Below are 14,991 nucleotides of genomic sequence, written 5' to 3' on the forward strand. Positions count from 1 at the left end.
GAGAGCCTCTCAACAACTGAGGGCTTCCGCTAGCAACGGGTCAGCAGAACCATCTAGCAGACCGTTTTTCGCCCCAACAAAGAGCCCCTCTGAATCCCGAAGCACCCAACCGAACCCAAACTGATTCGACTCAGGGAAAAGTGCCGCATCGACATTCATCTTTAGGAAACCGCTGCATGGGACCGACCATTTCTCCGGGTGAGTTCGTGCACCAGTATCAGCCGAGCTGCTGGCCATTTGTGCTAATTTCCACTTCGAGAGTGCCGCTGTAGCGTTACTGAACAAAATGCCCAACGATTCGAGTGAGTTTCTCCATACCTTTATGTTCCGATTCTTCCATAGAGCCCAGCAGATCATCTCTGCTTCCTCCGTGTTACGCCTTATCGAGCTTTGATCAATTCATTTCCAGAAATCAGCAAACGTATTAACAAAAGGGCTTCTATAACCACACCATGCAAAGTTCCACGTTTGCCGAGCAGCACGACAACCGACCAGTACATGGAATAGATCCTCCTCGCCATAGACACACAACGGGCATAACAAACTGATTTTAACCCTTCTACTTTGTAAATTGCACAGAGTTGGAACACAGTCAGACATGGCCCGCCATAGGAAGGAGCGAACAGAAGGAGGAATAGTCAGAGACCAGATACGATTCCAGAGAACAGGAGGCAAAGATGTCAGATTCTGTATTAAGTTCCGAGTTAATTTCTGGTATCCCAATTTGACAGTATAGGAACCTTTTACATTGCCCTGCCACCACCAACTGTCTCCAACCTCACGGCAGCTCAAAGGAATACGTTTAATAAGTTCCCGATCTCTGGGGACAAACAGATCAGATAAAATTTCAGTGTCCCAAACTCTTCTTTCCACACCGAACAAGCTACTCACTAGACAATTTTCAAGACCCTCTCCTAGGGTGGACTGAACATACGGGCTAGCTTCATCTGGGAGCCACGGGTCTGTCCAAACTCGAGTGTTGTTACCATCACCAATCAGCCGACATGCATATTGTTTAACCAGATGTTGTGCAACCAGAATACTACGCCAGACAAAAATCGGATTTGCTTTGAGGGATGCATCCAGAAAGGATGATTGTTGATAGTATCTGACCTTAAATACTTTAGCCGCCAGTGAGTCCGGGTATAAAAGCAATCGCCATCCTTGCTTAGCCAGGAGATCCAGATGAAAACTGTGTAGCTGTTTGAAGCCCATAGCCCCTACAGCTTTTGGACGACAAAGCCGTTGCCATGACTGCCAATGTATCCGCTTACTCGTGTGATCCGAGCCCCACCAGAATGCATTCAACATGCCTTCGATATCACCACACAACTGCTTGGGGAGCAGGGAAAGGCCCATAGCATATGAAGGTAGGGATTGTAGGACGGACTTAATCATTATTTCTTTACCGGCTTTGGACAAATACCTAGACTTCCAACTTCAGATCCGTTTTCTGACCATGTCTTCAATATAGGTAAATATTTCCACTTTCTTTTTGCCGATGGCCGAGGGTAATCCGAGGTATTTTTTGAGCCAGACGAGATGGTCACCCTAAGGCTGATACTTAGCTCAATCTGTGAGCCGTGTGGGACGTTTCTGCTAAAGGCAATTGAGGATTTAGCAAAATTTATTTTCTGACCCGAAGCTAACTCATACTGATGTAGGCAAGCTTTAATTGCAGCATACTCCTCAGGATTTGCCTTAAAAAACAGGGAGTTGTCATCAGCGAAGAAAATGTGTGAAATCCGCGCGGCCGTTCTGGCAACCTTACACCCATGTATAATACCTCGTTGCTCAAGAGATGATAGATATGAAGATAAGCCCTCCGCACAGATCAAGAATAAGTATGGGGAGATTGGGTCACCTTAGCGGAGCCCCCGCTGAGGCAGAATTGGACCAAGTCTGTTGTTGCCACACACTATATGATACCTGGCTTTAGTGACACACTACATAATCAACCCAATCCATATATCCTCAAAACCAAGCTTTCGCATCATGAGTTCTACGAATTTCCACTCAACCCTATCATAGGCCTTTGACATATCCAATTTAAGGGAAACTGTACCAGACAGGCCCTGAGTCGTTCGGTTTAAGTAATGGTTTACCTCAAAAGCTATCATGACTGTCACGTTCGTGTCTAAATTTCTAGAATTTATGTCTTTATATTAGTATATATTATAATTATTGGGTATATAATATTAATTTGGTACTATGGGAAAAGTTTGGAGTTAATTTGATGGCTTTAGGTGTAAATTAAAAGTTTAGAATAATTTTTAAAAGGTTATATAAAGATGTAGGATCAAATGAGATATTCGACAAGTTTGAGATATATATCTCTCAAATTCGTAGCGGTGTAGGCGGTGATGTTTGATAATATATATATATTCTTTTCTTTTCTTTTTCTTTTTCTGATTCATCAATTTTCTCTGAACCGTTTCTCCACCGTTTCTTTGATTTACGGAGATTCGATCGTCCGAATCACTCGAAATTGAAACCATAGCATCCTTATGTATAGATCTAAGTCCTAACCAAAGAGTTTTTAAGTTTCGCCAGTGTTTAGAGGGAAATTTCTTAGACAGAATTTAGACGAGAATCGATCGGTGTATTTTCTTCAATTAGTGACCAAGATAAGTAACTATCAACTATATTTTGAGTTTTATGTATATAGATATATATATAATCAAAAAAAATTCAGAAATTGATATTTTTGGATTATACAGGAATTTTGTAAAATTAGAGTTTTTCATGATTTTGCTTTTTATTGTAAAATTATGGTTCAAATGAAACTATTGACTATGCTTTTATGTGAATTTTAGATTTTACTTGATTATATTGGTTTAAGGCTTGATTTGGGTGATTTACATATATACATATATGTTTTTGGTTTCAATGTATATATATATTGAATAAAATGAATTTGATGATTTCTTACGAATTATTTTGGTTTGAGAAATCTGTTGCGGTTATTGTTGTTATTATTTTGGATTGAAGTCCAAATATGATTTTTATGAGTTATGATATTTCGAAAGATTAAATGGTTTTGTCCATCTAGGATTGCCCGGGGTAGGAGTTATATTTGTAAGACCATATCTAATGGCGGCATGGCCAGAGTGCACGGCTGGTAGTCCTAACTGTTAGGCAAGGAACGAGATATAAATGAGATATCTCGATATTGTTATGATTGATGTTATTATCTACACGGGTGGAATTCGAGGATGGATATACATACACAAATTTTATTTTATGAACTTAAGTTTTGAGAATGTTTTATAAGGTTTTGATGATTATATTATAAACTTAAGTTTTGAGTATATTTTATAAGGTTTGGATTAAATCCCATTATAAATGTATATATGTAGCTATGTTAAGTAAAGTTGGTTTTTATAGTTGATAATTTCTTACTGAGATTTTTGTCTCACGTTTTTAAATGTTTTAACGTTTTTAGGTGAGAAAGTACAGGATATAGAGAAGTTTACTGGCCGTTTAGGCGGGGTTTGGAAGTTGGCTGCTTATTATGAGAATTATGGTTAGAACTTTGGTAGTTCAATTGTAATATAATGGCGTTAGATAATTTGGACACTCTTAAGTATTGATTATGATCTTTCTATTTCACGCCCTATGCCGATTGAGGTCGTCTAGGGTCGGGTGTGACAATGACATTGTCTGTGATTAACCGTCCCAGGATGAAAGCACTCTGCTGTTCTAAAATGATAAAGTTGAGAACCTGTTTCAGCCGATTGGCGATAGACTTAAGTAGGATTTTGTAAATTACATTGCAAAGAGCAATTGGTCTTAAGTTGGCTGCTGACTCGGGCTGGGGTTTCTTGGGAATCAAAACAAGATTAGTATCATAAAATTCAGGAGGGAATTTTCCTCCATTTAGCCATAACAGACAAGCTTCGGTAACTTCCTGACCAACCACATCTCAAAAATTCTGGTAAAAGAACGGATTAAAGCCATCGGGCCTCGGGCTCTTGTCCGGATGCATGGAAAAGACAGTGTTAAGCCCAAAATATACTTAAAATATCATCAATAATTACATCAATATTGCTACGAATTTATGCTATTTATAACTGTTTAGAAAGCTTTTACTCTCGAATATGTTTCTTTCTTGTAAGGTACATAAATATTTGGTAAAATCCAAATACGAACAAAAAGAGCTAAAAAACAGAAGAAAAACCCTACAAAAGGAGTCGAAGACGATGAAAATTAATAACGCCAAGTCGAGGACGAGAATAAAAGCCGAAGAAGTGAAAAACGTTCCGTGCCACGACCGCGGCCCCCATATTCTCGGTCGCGACACGCGCCCTTCAGCTTCTCCTTCCCTTCGTTCGAAGACCAATTGATGCTCCCCCATTCTTGGTAGAGAATTTAATATTCTCGGTACGAGCAGGAGTCTGTAAAAGCCTAGTTGCACACTTTCGTTTTCGACGAAACACGATCGTTCGGGTGGATAAAGACGTCCTTTCACAATGGATACGATTCTTCACAACGGACACGACACTTCAATCGAGGCTCTTCAACATCTATAAATAAAGAGTTGATGGAGAGTTGAAGATATGTAGAAGAAAGAGATTAGTATAGAATTTATGCAGAAATTCCGAGTCAAGTGATTCAGAAGTTAGATTTCGATTCTGTAAAAAGCAATATGTTGTACACACATTGTTTATTCAATAATAACAAGTTCAGTAGCGTTTAGACATTGTTCCAATTTAGTTTTCATTTTGGTAGTAGACCGACCCAGTCTCTATTACGAAGATTCAACGAAAAGATTGAGTAGAGGATCCGCCCTTGAGCCAGACAAACTGTAACGAAACCCAAGGAAAGGATTGACAACCCGTTCACTTGCAAGTCGTCGAATGTTTCCATGCTCCATGTTCTCTGTAAACTTGTATCAATTTATATTTCATCTAATAAAGTCTGTTCTATTCGATAGATTTTTATGCAGCACTTTGGTAAAGGATCCGAAGTGGATGCTGGTGTTTTCATTAAAACGTATTTAATTCAAAATCTTTACAAGGAAACTTTGTTGAACACTTAGGCAAATTATTATCTCGAAAGAGTTTTAATTTGATTAAGGGCAATTATCCCGGATAGGGTTTTGTCATGTTCAAAGCCTAATAATTAGAGGTTCCGTCATTTATTTCATCTCTATAATTCATACAAAGTTTAAAGTTGTTTTCTTTGCTTAATGCAAACAAATACATTTGTTTACTTTTCTAAAAAGTACTAAACGTTCCTATCTTGCAAATTCATTCTTAAATCAGAGTATTTTCTAACATCTTCATACTCTAATCTGATTATCATTCTAGCAATTTCAAAACCAAAACCGATTAAACGATTTTCCATATTATAAACTTTAAAAGTAAATTTAATCGATCCAAAATAAAGTTTTGTTTAAAAAACGTTCCCTGTGGGATCGATATCTTTTATTACTACAAGCGTATACCGTGCACTTGCGGAAATCGCTCAACAAGTTTTTGGCGCCGTTTCCGGGGAACGCCAAAATTTTCGACAAAATTTTAAATTTTTCGTGTTTTATTTCCAATCTAGGTTTATTCATACTTGTTTTAATTTTTTTTTAATTTAATAATTTTCAAATACTAATATATTTATTCTTCAAATTCTGTTTTGTAGGTAGTTTCGGTTCGTGCAAGATTTCAAGTTCATGCGCAGTTCTCGAAGTTCAGGCATACCACCAAAACCACTAGACCCAGAAATTGAAAGGAAACTTAAGAAGAACAAAAACAACAACAAAAACAAAAATAAAAACAAAAACAAAAACAAAAGCCCAGTAAAGACAAATACCGAGTCTGGTAAAATGGCAGACCCACCAACACTTATGGATTACGCTAGGCCAGGAGTGGCCGGTGTAACAAATAGTATAGTTAGACCCCAAATAAATGAAAATCAATTTGAGATTAAGCCAGCATTGCTTAATATGTTGCAAAATAATGTAACATTTTATGGGTTAACTAACGAAAATCCTAACACCCATTTAACAAATTTCCTTGAAATTTGTGACACTTTTAAAATCCCAGAAGCAATCAAACTTCGCCTTTTTCCTTTCACTTTGAAGGATAAGGCTAAAGAATGGTTAACTTCTATGCCAGCTGCAACTTTTGCCACTTGGGAACAATTAGCCCAAGCATTTTTATCAAAATTTTTTCCTTTAGCAAAAACCGCAAGAGTCATTAAAAAGTTAACATCTTTTTCTCAAAATGATAATGAAACTCTTTATGAGGCTCGGGAATGTTTTAAAGAACTTCAACGTTTATGCCCACACCACCAATTGCCCGCTGAACTTTTAATGCAAACATTTTATAATGGACTAAATCCTTCAACTAGAGGTTCATTGGACGCTATGTCTGGAGGGTTATTCATGAAGAAAACATCTGCCCAAGCAAGAGAACTTATGGAGGAAATGGCAATCAACAGCTGTATGTGGCCCGCGGAATGTGGACACGTACCAATAGTGAAACCATCATCCTCAGCAACTTCATCAGTTAAAGGTATAATGAATCTTGATCCAGTAGCGATGTTGCAAGCCCAATTTTCTGCCTTATCGCACAAAATTGATAGGTTTATGGCACCGTGTGATCCTAATGGTAACCCAATCCAAACGGATGTGGACTACGAAGGTGTGAGTGAAATTGAACAGGTAAATTTTGTCCAAGGGCAAAACCAAAATAATAACCCTTATTCCAATACATATAATCCTGGATGGAGAAATCATCCTAACTTTAACCGGAGAGATAATAATAATACTAATGCTAATCAAAATCGTACTGCCAATTATCAAAATCAATCAAGAGATACGATTAGCACCTTATCTTCTAAAATCGACAAATTTATTGATTCTATGAGGGGAAAAATAAGTAATCACGACGATGGTTTTAAACGGATCGAGAATAAACTCGATCAGCTTATTAAAAACCAATCATCTAGCATCAATAATTTGGAGATTCAAATTGGACAACTCGCTAAATCAATTCCATCCCGCAAAGAGGGAAGTCTTCCAAGCCATACGGAAGAAAATCCGAAAGAGCATGTTAAGGCTATCACTCTTCGTTCAGGGAAAAATTACTTAGGCCCAGAAATGCCCGGAAATTCGACTTTACCTGGAACTGATTTACCAAAGCCCAAAGAAGATACATTACAACAAAAAGATGCACCAATTGACTCTAGTACAAAAACCTTTGTACCCAAACCACCTTTTCCACACAAAGTCCGCAATAAGGACTATGACAAACAACTTTTAACATTTTTAGACAAACTTAAAAATTTGCATATCAATTTGACGTTTATGGATGCGATTACGCAAATTCCCAATTATGGTAAATTCCTCAAAGATTTAATTTCAAAGAAAATCAGTTGGGAAGGAATTTCATCCATTTCACTAACTGAAGATTGCAGTTCGATTGTGTCAAGCAATTTGCCCACTAAACTCAAAGATCCCGGATGTTTTACCATTCCGTGTAAATTGGGAGATATTGAATTTCCCAGTTGTCTCTGTGATTTAGGAGCAAGCATTAACTTGATGCCATTATCTATTTTTAATAAGTTAGGCTTAGAAGAAGACATCAAACGTACCAATATGGTTTTGCAATTAGCGGATCAAACCACTAAAAGACCATACGGTATAATCGAGGATGTTTTAGTTAAAGTTGACAAATTTATTTTTCCTACCGATTTCGTTATTTTAGATTTTGCTTATGACGTAAATTGTCCGCTAATCTTTGGTAGACCGTTCATGAACACGGGACGTACTCTAATTGATGTGTCGGAAGGGAAAGTAGTTTTAAGAATAGGAGATGATAAGATTGAGTTTGATATGAATCAAGCAATGAAATATCCTATGGAGGATTTCGCTTGTATGAAACTTGATTTAATTGAAGAATGTGTAAATGACATTGTTCAAAAAGAAGAAATAATAGAACCTATAATGAGTGAGGAACTAGAAGATAAGGACCCAGAACCTTTGATTCGTGAAGATGGACCAGTTCCGCCTTCAATTATAGTTCCACCTAAATTAGAACTTAAAGAATTACCAAGTCATTTGAGGTACGCTTTCTTAGGTGAAGGCGATTCTCTACCTATAATTATCTCTAACAAATTAACACAAGTTCAACAAGAAAAATTGAAAGAAGTTGTTAGAAATAGGATAGGAAGTATGGGTTGGCAAATTTCAGACTTAAAAGGTATTAATCCGAGTATTGTAATGCACAGAATTCACTTAGAAGAAGATAAGCCACCTAAAGCGGATAGGCAAAGATGCCTAAATCCCAATATGAAGGAAGTAGTCAAAAATGAGATTACTAAACTTTTAGACAATGGAATCATTTATCCTATCTCGGATAGTGAATGGATTAGTCCAATCCATTGTGTACCTAAAAAGGGAGGCATAACAGTTGTAAGGAATGAAGAAGGTGAATTAATACCTACACGAACCACCACTGGTTGGAGAGTTTGTATAGATTATAGAAATCTAAATAAAGCAACTAGGAAAGATCATTTTCCTCTGCCTTTCATTGATCAAATGATTGAAAGGATAGCTGGTCATGCTTTCTACTGTTTTCTAGATGGTTACTCCGGATTCTTTCAAATATACATTTACCCGGATGACCAAGATAAAACAACCTTCACATGTCCTTACGGAACATTTGCATATAGGAGAATGCCCTTCGGTCTATGTAACGCACCTGCAACATTTCAACGTTGTATGACTGTGATTTTTAATGATTTCATTGAAGATATCATGGAAGTTTTTATGGACGATTTTTCAGTTTATGGAGATTCTTTTGATTCGTGCCTAAAAAACTTGGATAAAGTTTTGTCTAGGTGTGAAGAAACAAATTTGGTATTAAACTGGAAAAAATGTCATTTCATGGTTGACGAAGGAATTGTTTTAGGTCACAAAATATCTGAAAAAGGATTAGAAGTGGATAGAGCAAAAACTTTAGTAATAGAAAAATTACCCCCTCCAACTACTGTTAAGGGAGTAAGATCATTTTTAGGACATGCCGGTTTTTACAGAAGATTTATTAAGAATTTTTCTGTAATTTCCAAACCACTCACTAATCTACTCATGAAAGATTCAACCTTTGATTTTAATGAAGATTGCGTTAAAGCTTTCGAAACATTAAAAACAGCTTTAGTCAGTGCACCTATTATTGCTAAACCCGATTGGGATTTACCATTCGAAATTATGTGTGATGCAAGTGATTTAGCTGTCGGATGTGTTTTAGGTCAAAGGAAGGATAAGAAACTTCATGTCATTTATTATGCAAGTCACACACTGTCCGGTGCACAATTAAACTACACCACAACTGAGAAAGAAATGTTAGCTGTAGTTTTTGCATGTGATAAGTTTAGGTCATACTTGTTAGGTTCGAAAGTTATTATTTATACTGATCATGCAGCATTAAGATATTTATTTGCTAAAAAGGATGCAAAACCGCATCTAATTAGATGGGTTTTATTGTTACAAGAATTTGATATAGAGATAAAAGACCAAAAGGGAGTAGAAAACCTTGTCGCCGATCATCTATCGAGACTTGAAGATGAGAACGGTCCCATATGTGAAACTAATGGTATACGAGATGATTTCCCTAATGAACATCTCTATCAAATGAAAAGCGTCATGTCACCATGGTATGCAGATATTGCTAATTATTTTGCAGCCAATATTGTTCCGGAAGGATTAAATTTCTAACAAAAGAAGAAATTTTTCTTCGACATTAAACAGTATTTTTGGGAAGATCCTTTTTTGTTCAAGACTTGTGGTGACGGGATAATTAGGAGATGCGTTGGTGAAAATGAATATGAATCCATAATGTCGGAATGCCATTCTAGCTCTTATGGAGGACATAATGGAGCTAACAAGGCAGCAGCTAGAATATTTGAATGTGGTTTCTTTTGGCCTACATGTTTAAAGACGTCCGTTCATTTATTACTCGATGTGATAAGTGCCAAAGAACAGGAAATCTAGGAAGGAAAGATGAGATGCCCCTCACAACCATATCAGAAGTTAAAGTCTTCGATATGTGGGGAATAGATTTCATGGGACCTTTTCCCCCTTCTTTTGGTAAAACTTACATATTAGTTGCCGTTGATTATGTTTCAAAGTGGGTTGAAGCAATTGCAACCCCGACGAACGATTCTAAAGTTGTCGTTAATTTTCTTGACGATATATTTTGTAGATTTGGTTGTCCAAGAGTCATCGTTAGTGATGGCGGTACTCATTTTATAAACCGAAGTTTTGAAATGCTTATGAAAAAATACAGAGTACGCCACCGCGTGTCTACGCCATACCATCCTCAGTCAAATGGTCAGGCGGAGATATCAAATAGAGAACTCAAATGGATTCTAGAGAAAACAGTTTCATCCTCAAGAAAAGATTGGTCTTATAAACTAAATAATGCGTTATGGGCATACCGTACTGCATTTAAAACACCAATAGGAATGACTCCATACCGCTTAGTGTATGGGAAGGCATGTCATTTGCCAGTCGAATTAGAACATAAAGCCTATTGGGCTATTAGGGAACTTAACTTTGATTTACGATAAGCAGGTAAGAAACGTTTGCTCGATTTAAATGAGTTAGATGAGTTACGCCATCTATCTTACGAAAATGCAAAGATTTATAAAGAAAAAGTGAAAAAATGGCACGATGCCAAAATTAAAGTCAAACACTTTAATGTTGGGGATAAAGTGTTGTTATTTAATTCACGACTTCGTTTATTTCCAGGAAAACTTAAGTCCAGATGGATAGGACCATATTTAGTCGTCAAAACATTCGATTATGGTTCTTTAGAACTGGAAGGCTCTAACGGAGTTCGTTTTAAAGTTAATGGTAATCGATGTAAAATCTATTACGAAAATATTTCACAAATAGGAATTTCGTTCGTAACAAGATTATATGACGTATAAATCACTCAGTTTTTCGATCACAGTTTATTTTGTTTTATTTCTTTTTTTTTGCTCATTTTATTTTTATTTTATTTTATTTTATTTTATTTTTATTTTTATTTTATTTTATTTTTCCAAATGCCATTTTTGTGATTAGATGACTTTATGTTATGATTTAAATGCATAAAATATGTTTATTTCATGATTTTAGATTTAATTTTAGGAAATTAGAATGTGATGACACGCGGAGAAATTCTGATTAACTTCCGTCCCTGTGGGGGCGTCGTTGGGTTCGACGGGGGGAAGTTGCGATGCCAAAGTCAGTAAGGAAGAACAAGAGGGCAAACTGAATTGACAAAGAGTAAGAATGAATGTGTACCTTGATAGCCTGAGACGTAGGCTATATATAGCTAGAAAGTTGTAACTTCCAGTAACTAGAAAGTCTCCATTAATGTTCCATTAATGGTGGTTACAAGTTACCTTTAAGCCGACGGTTAGCTAATTGATAGCTCATTAATGGTCTTTATGGTCGGGTCGGCCCAGCCGTTCTAATGGAGGATGAGTGCTCAAGGAGATTCGCCTCATAGGTTCGCTGGCGGGTCTCCTTTGATGGGACCTTGGTGATCCGCCAATCGGATCTCTTTGGAGGATCAATACGCGGCGTTCTTTAGGTGAATATCCCTTTTGGTCCTCGGGATAATATCTCAATGTTATCAGAAGCCCCCCCAAAGTTCCCTTAAAGTCCTTTAGGGCTTTTGAGCTTCTACGCGCCGTCATGACTACCTGCATTAATGAGCACTCTGTTCGATGCCAATCGCAGAGTGACACGTGTAACGAGCGCACTGTCCAAGGAAAGAGAAGACGCCTTCTTCTTCCTTCTCTTTCTCTCTCTTCCCCATTTCGTCTTCATTTTCTCTTTCGTTGCTCGAAGCTTTTTCTGGGAGTTTCAAAGTTCCTTCAAAGCTTTCACTTACATGTAAGTTCATCTTTTCCCATTCTATTTTTTCTGAATGTTTAGGAGTTCTTCTTCCTCTTCCGAATCTACGTTCGAGCTATTTGATTTAACCTCATCTTCCGAACCCATTTTTAGCTAGACTTCTTCTTCCTCAGAGAATTCCTCTTCTTCTGAGGATTCCGTTAGTTGTAATTTAGCTGAGTTGCGTGACTCGGCGTGTAATAAATGTCGAACTCGTTCCGGCGATGTTCAAAACCCTCCCGTCGTCATTACCCGCTGTATTCCGGCCACCGGTTTTAGGTCATACTTAGGGATGGAGGCTTCTTCGTCAGTTCCTCCTAGGAAAAAGAGACCTCGTGCCGAGTCCACCTCATCTCGTATGAGCTCTGCGGATCTAGCGAGCCTGGCGGATCGCTTTCCGTGGATTAAAAATTATCAAACTCAACTGGCGAATGCCCATCAGTGACCAACATGTCCGCCACGCGGATATTTATCCGTGTATTGTAGTCATGTAGAGAGGGGATTTCGTCTACCTCTCCCAAAGATGATGGCAGATATCCTTGCTTATTTTGATATCACCGCCTGTCAGTTGCACCCTAATGGCTGGTTAGATCTGGCTCTGGATTGCTACTTAGCTTCAAATCTAGGTATAGTGTGTACACCTCACGTCTTCCGAACCTTTCATAAACCTTCTCAACGAAAGTCTGAGTCATTTCTTACCTTTGCCAAATTTGGAGTTTATTCGCCATTTAGTGGCAAGATGTCGAATGTCCACTCCTGGGACGAGAGGTTCTTTTATGTGAAGATCAAGGAGAATGAGCCGTTAGGCTTTCCATCATATTGGAATGCCAGACCTCTACACATGGCGGGTGACATGCGAATAATGACGGATAGCGATGAGGCTGTGGCGGATCTCATGAAGAGCGTTAAGGCGAATTCTTGGACATATGCTGATGCTTTAGACTTTATGATGAACGATATTCCCTTGATCCGCCGGGAGGGAGACAAGTTCACTTACTCCAAGATTGCTCAATTTGATCAAGGTAACTTTAATTTTCTTTAAACCTTGATTATTTGATTGTTCTTCTTGGACAGGGGTGTATCTAAGGCCAATCACGCTCTTGTAGAGATGCGTAAGAAGATGAAGGAGGAGGAGGCCCGTAGGAAGATGCAGGAGATGGAGCCTCAAAAGAATGTAGGAAAACGTGTTGCAGATCCAGCAATTGATCCGCCGCAGAAGAAGAAGAGATACACTGCTCCGTCTGGGCAAAAGTTGATGGCCGATGCATTGAGATCCGCCATACCTTCATCGAACAAGGAACAGGTAAATTGCTCTACTTGTTTTTCCTTTTTACATTTTAATTTTAGGTTTTGACCTGGTGATTATGGTGTAGATGGCGAGACCTGATTTTGGCGGTTATTGGGCCGCTAAATATGGAGATGAGGGATCCCTAGAGAATGAGTCGGTAATAAACGATCTGGATGAAGCTCTTGGGCAATTAGGCAGGGTTCGAGAGAGTCAAACTCTAATCTCAGGAGCTGCCAACATCCAACTTAGGAAAAAGGAGCTTCTGTCCGTAAGTGCTTTCTCAACCATACGTTTGATTTTTAGGCAATTTCTTTTGGGGATAAATATCGACTAAGCTTTTGTTTGCTTTCGTAGGCGTATAATCGCTTACGAGTTGCAGAGGCTGAGCTTCTTCAAGGGGTGGCGGATAAGGCTACCATAGAAAGGTTGGAAAAAGAAGCTGCGGAGGCGAAGGTGAATGCCGAATCAGCTCTTGCTCTTAAAGATGCTGAATCCGCCCGTAAGGATGCTGAGATTCGACAGTTGAGGGAGAAGATTGAAGCGGATGCTAAAGAGCATGAAGAAGCCTTAGCGGATGCCGAATTTATGGCTGGGGAGCAAGCCTTCTTCTATGGTGAATGGCTTATGGCGTACTTCCATTTGGAATATCCTGAGATCGATTTTACGGATCCGGAATTCGCTGTTCCCGATCCGAATGTAGTTGTTAAATATCGCGAAACTCCAAATGTCAAGGACTACATTCGGGATTGCGTACGGGAATGGATGAAGGGACCTGTTAAAGAAAGCAAACCTGCCACCAACGTCCAGCTAGTGAATCTCGAGGAAGTGCCTCCGAAATCTGGTGAGGAGCTGATAACTGATGGCACCTTTCTTCCTGGGGAAACACCTTTCGTGGAAAAGGAAGTCTCCTTGGCGGGCGTATCCGAGGCTGTCGAGAAGGAAGCTTCTCACGCAGGTGCTTCTCAAGCAGGTACTTCTAGCGAGAAGAATGTTAAGGAGGATGCTCCTGTGGTTACTTAAAGTTTTATTTTGTTTGTAAAACTTTTTAAGTACAATTTGTTTAATCCTTATGGTAGCTATTTATTTTACCTTTACGTTTGCGTAAGTAGATATATAAGCGTCTAGGATTTATTTGGGAGTAGGTGGCCAGCCATACTCCATTGTGCAAACCTTTGTGAAGGTTTGAAGCTGTTTTATTCCCTTAGAGGAAGTAAAGCTGCCTTCAGGGATCATCTTGTGACCTATCTTTGAGGTGAAGTGATTCGCCTAGAGGACTTTATGGACCCTTCTTCAGGAAGGGAGTAAGAGAGTGTAAATACCTTGCATCCAAGGATCGTTTTAACTCTATCTCGAATGGGGATCCTCTAGAGATGGATCCGCCCATGAGATTTTTTCTTCTATCTTTGAGGAGAAAAAGTAGCTATGAGATAGCAGTACTTTTTTTAATGTGGAGAGCGTTGGATGCCCCCCTTCTTTTTAAGACTGGAATATTGATATGGCTGCAATAAAAACTTTAAAAAGAACATAGATAATAGAACAATTGATGTTTATTGATAGGAGAAATGCTTTATTACAACAAGCAGGTCTTACATGTGAGCCTCGTTAAAACCTTTAATAAGAAAAACCACATGGGAAAAAAGCTTACTAAAGGAAAAAGAGTACTCAAGACCGTATGTACACTTTATTTTCTGACAAAATATTTGTGGAGATTTTGGATGTTCCACGTGCGTGGCAATGTGTTCCCCTCCATATCTTGAATCTTAAATGTGGCGAACCCAATCTTGTCCACTATTTGGTATGGACCCGTCCAGGTGAG

The 14,991-nt window shown here is 38.4% G+C and overlaps 1 non-coding gene across 1 annotated transcript; it reads right to left on the reverse strand.

Annotated features, from left to right (window-relative positions):
- Positions 1-6,187: 6,187 nt before the first annotated feature.
- Positions 6,188-6,294, reverse strand: LOC136216186 (small nucleolar RNA R71). The gene has a single exon (XR_010683176.1). It is a non-coding gene; the product is annotated as a small nucleolar RNA R71 (small nucleolar RNA).
- Between the last annotated feature and the right edge of the window lie 8,697 nt (positions 6,295-14,991).

Source organism: Euphorbia lathyris, chromosome 1, assembly GCF_963576675.1.
Source record: "Euphorbia lathyris chromosome 1, ddEupLath1.1, whole genome shotgun sequence".
Lineage (NCBI taxonomy): Eukaryota > Viridiplantae > Streptophyta > Magnoliopsida > Malpighiales > Euphorbiaceae > Euphorbia > Euphorbia lathyris.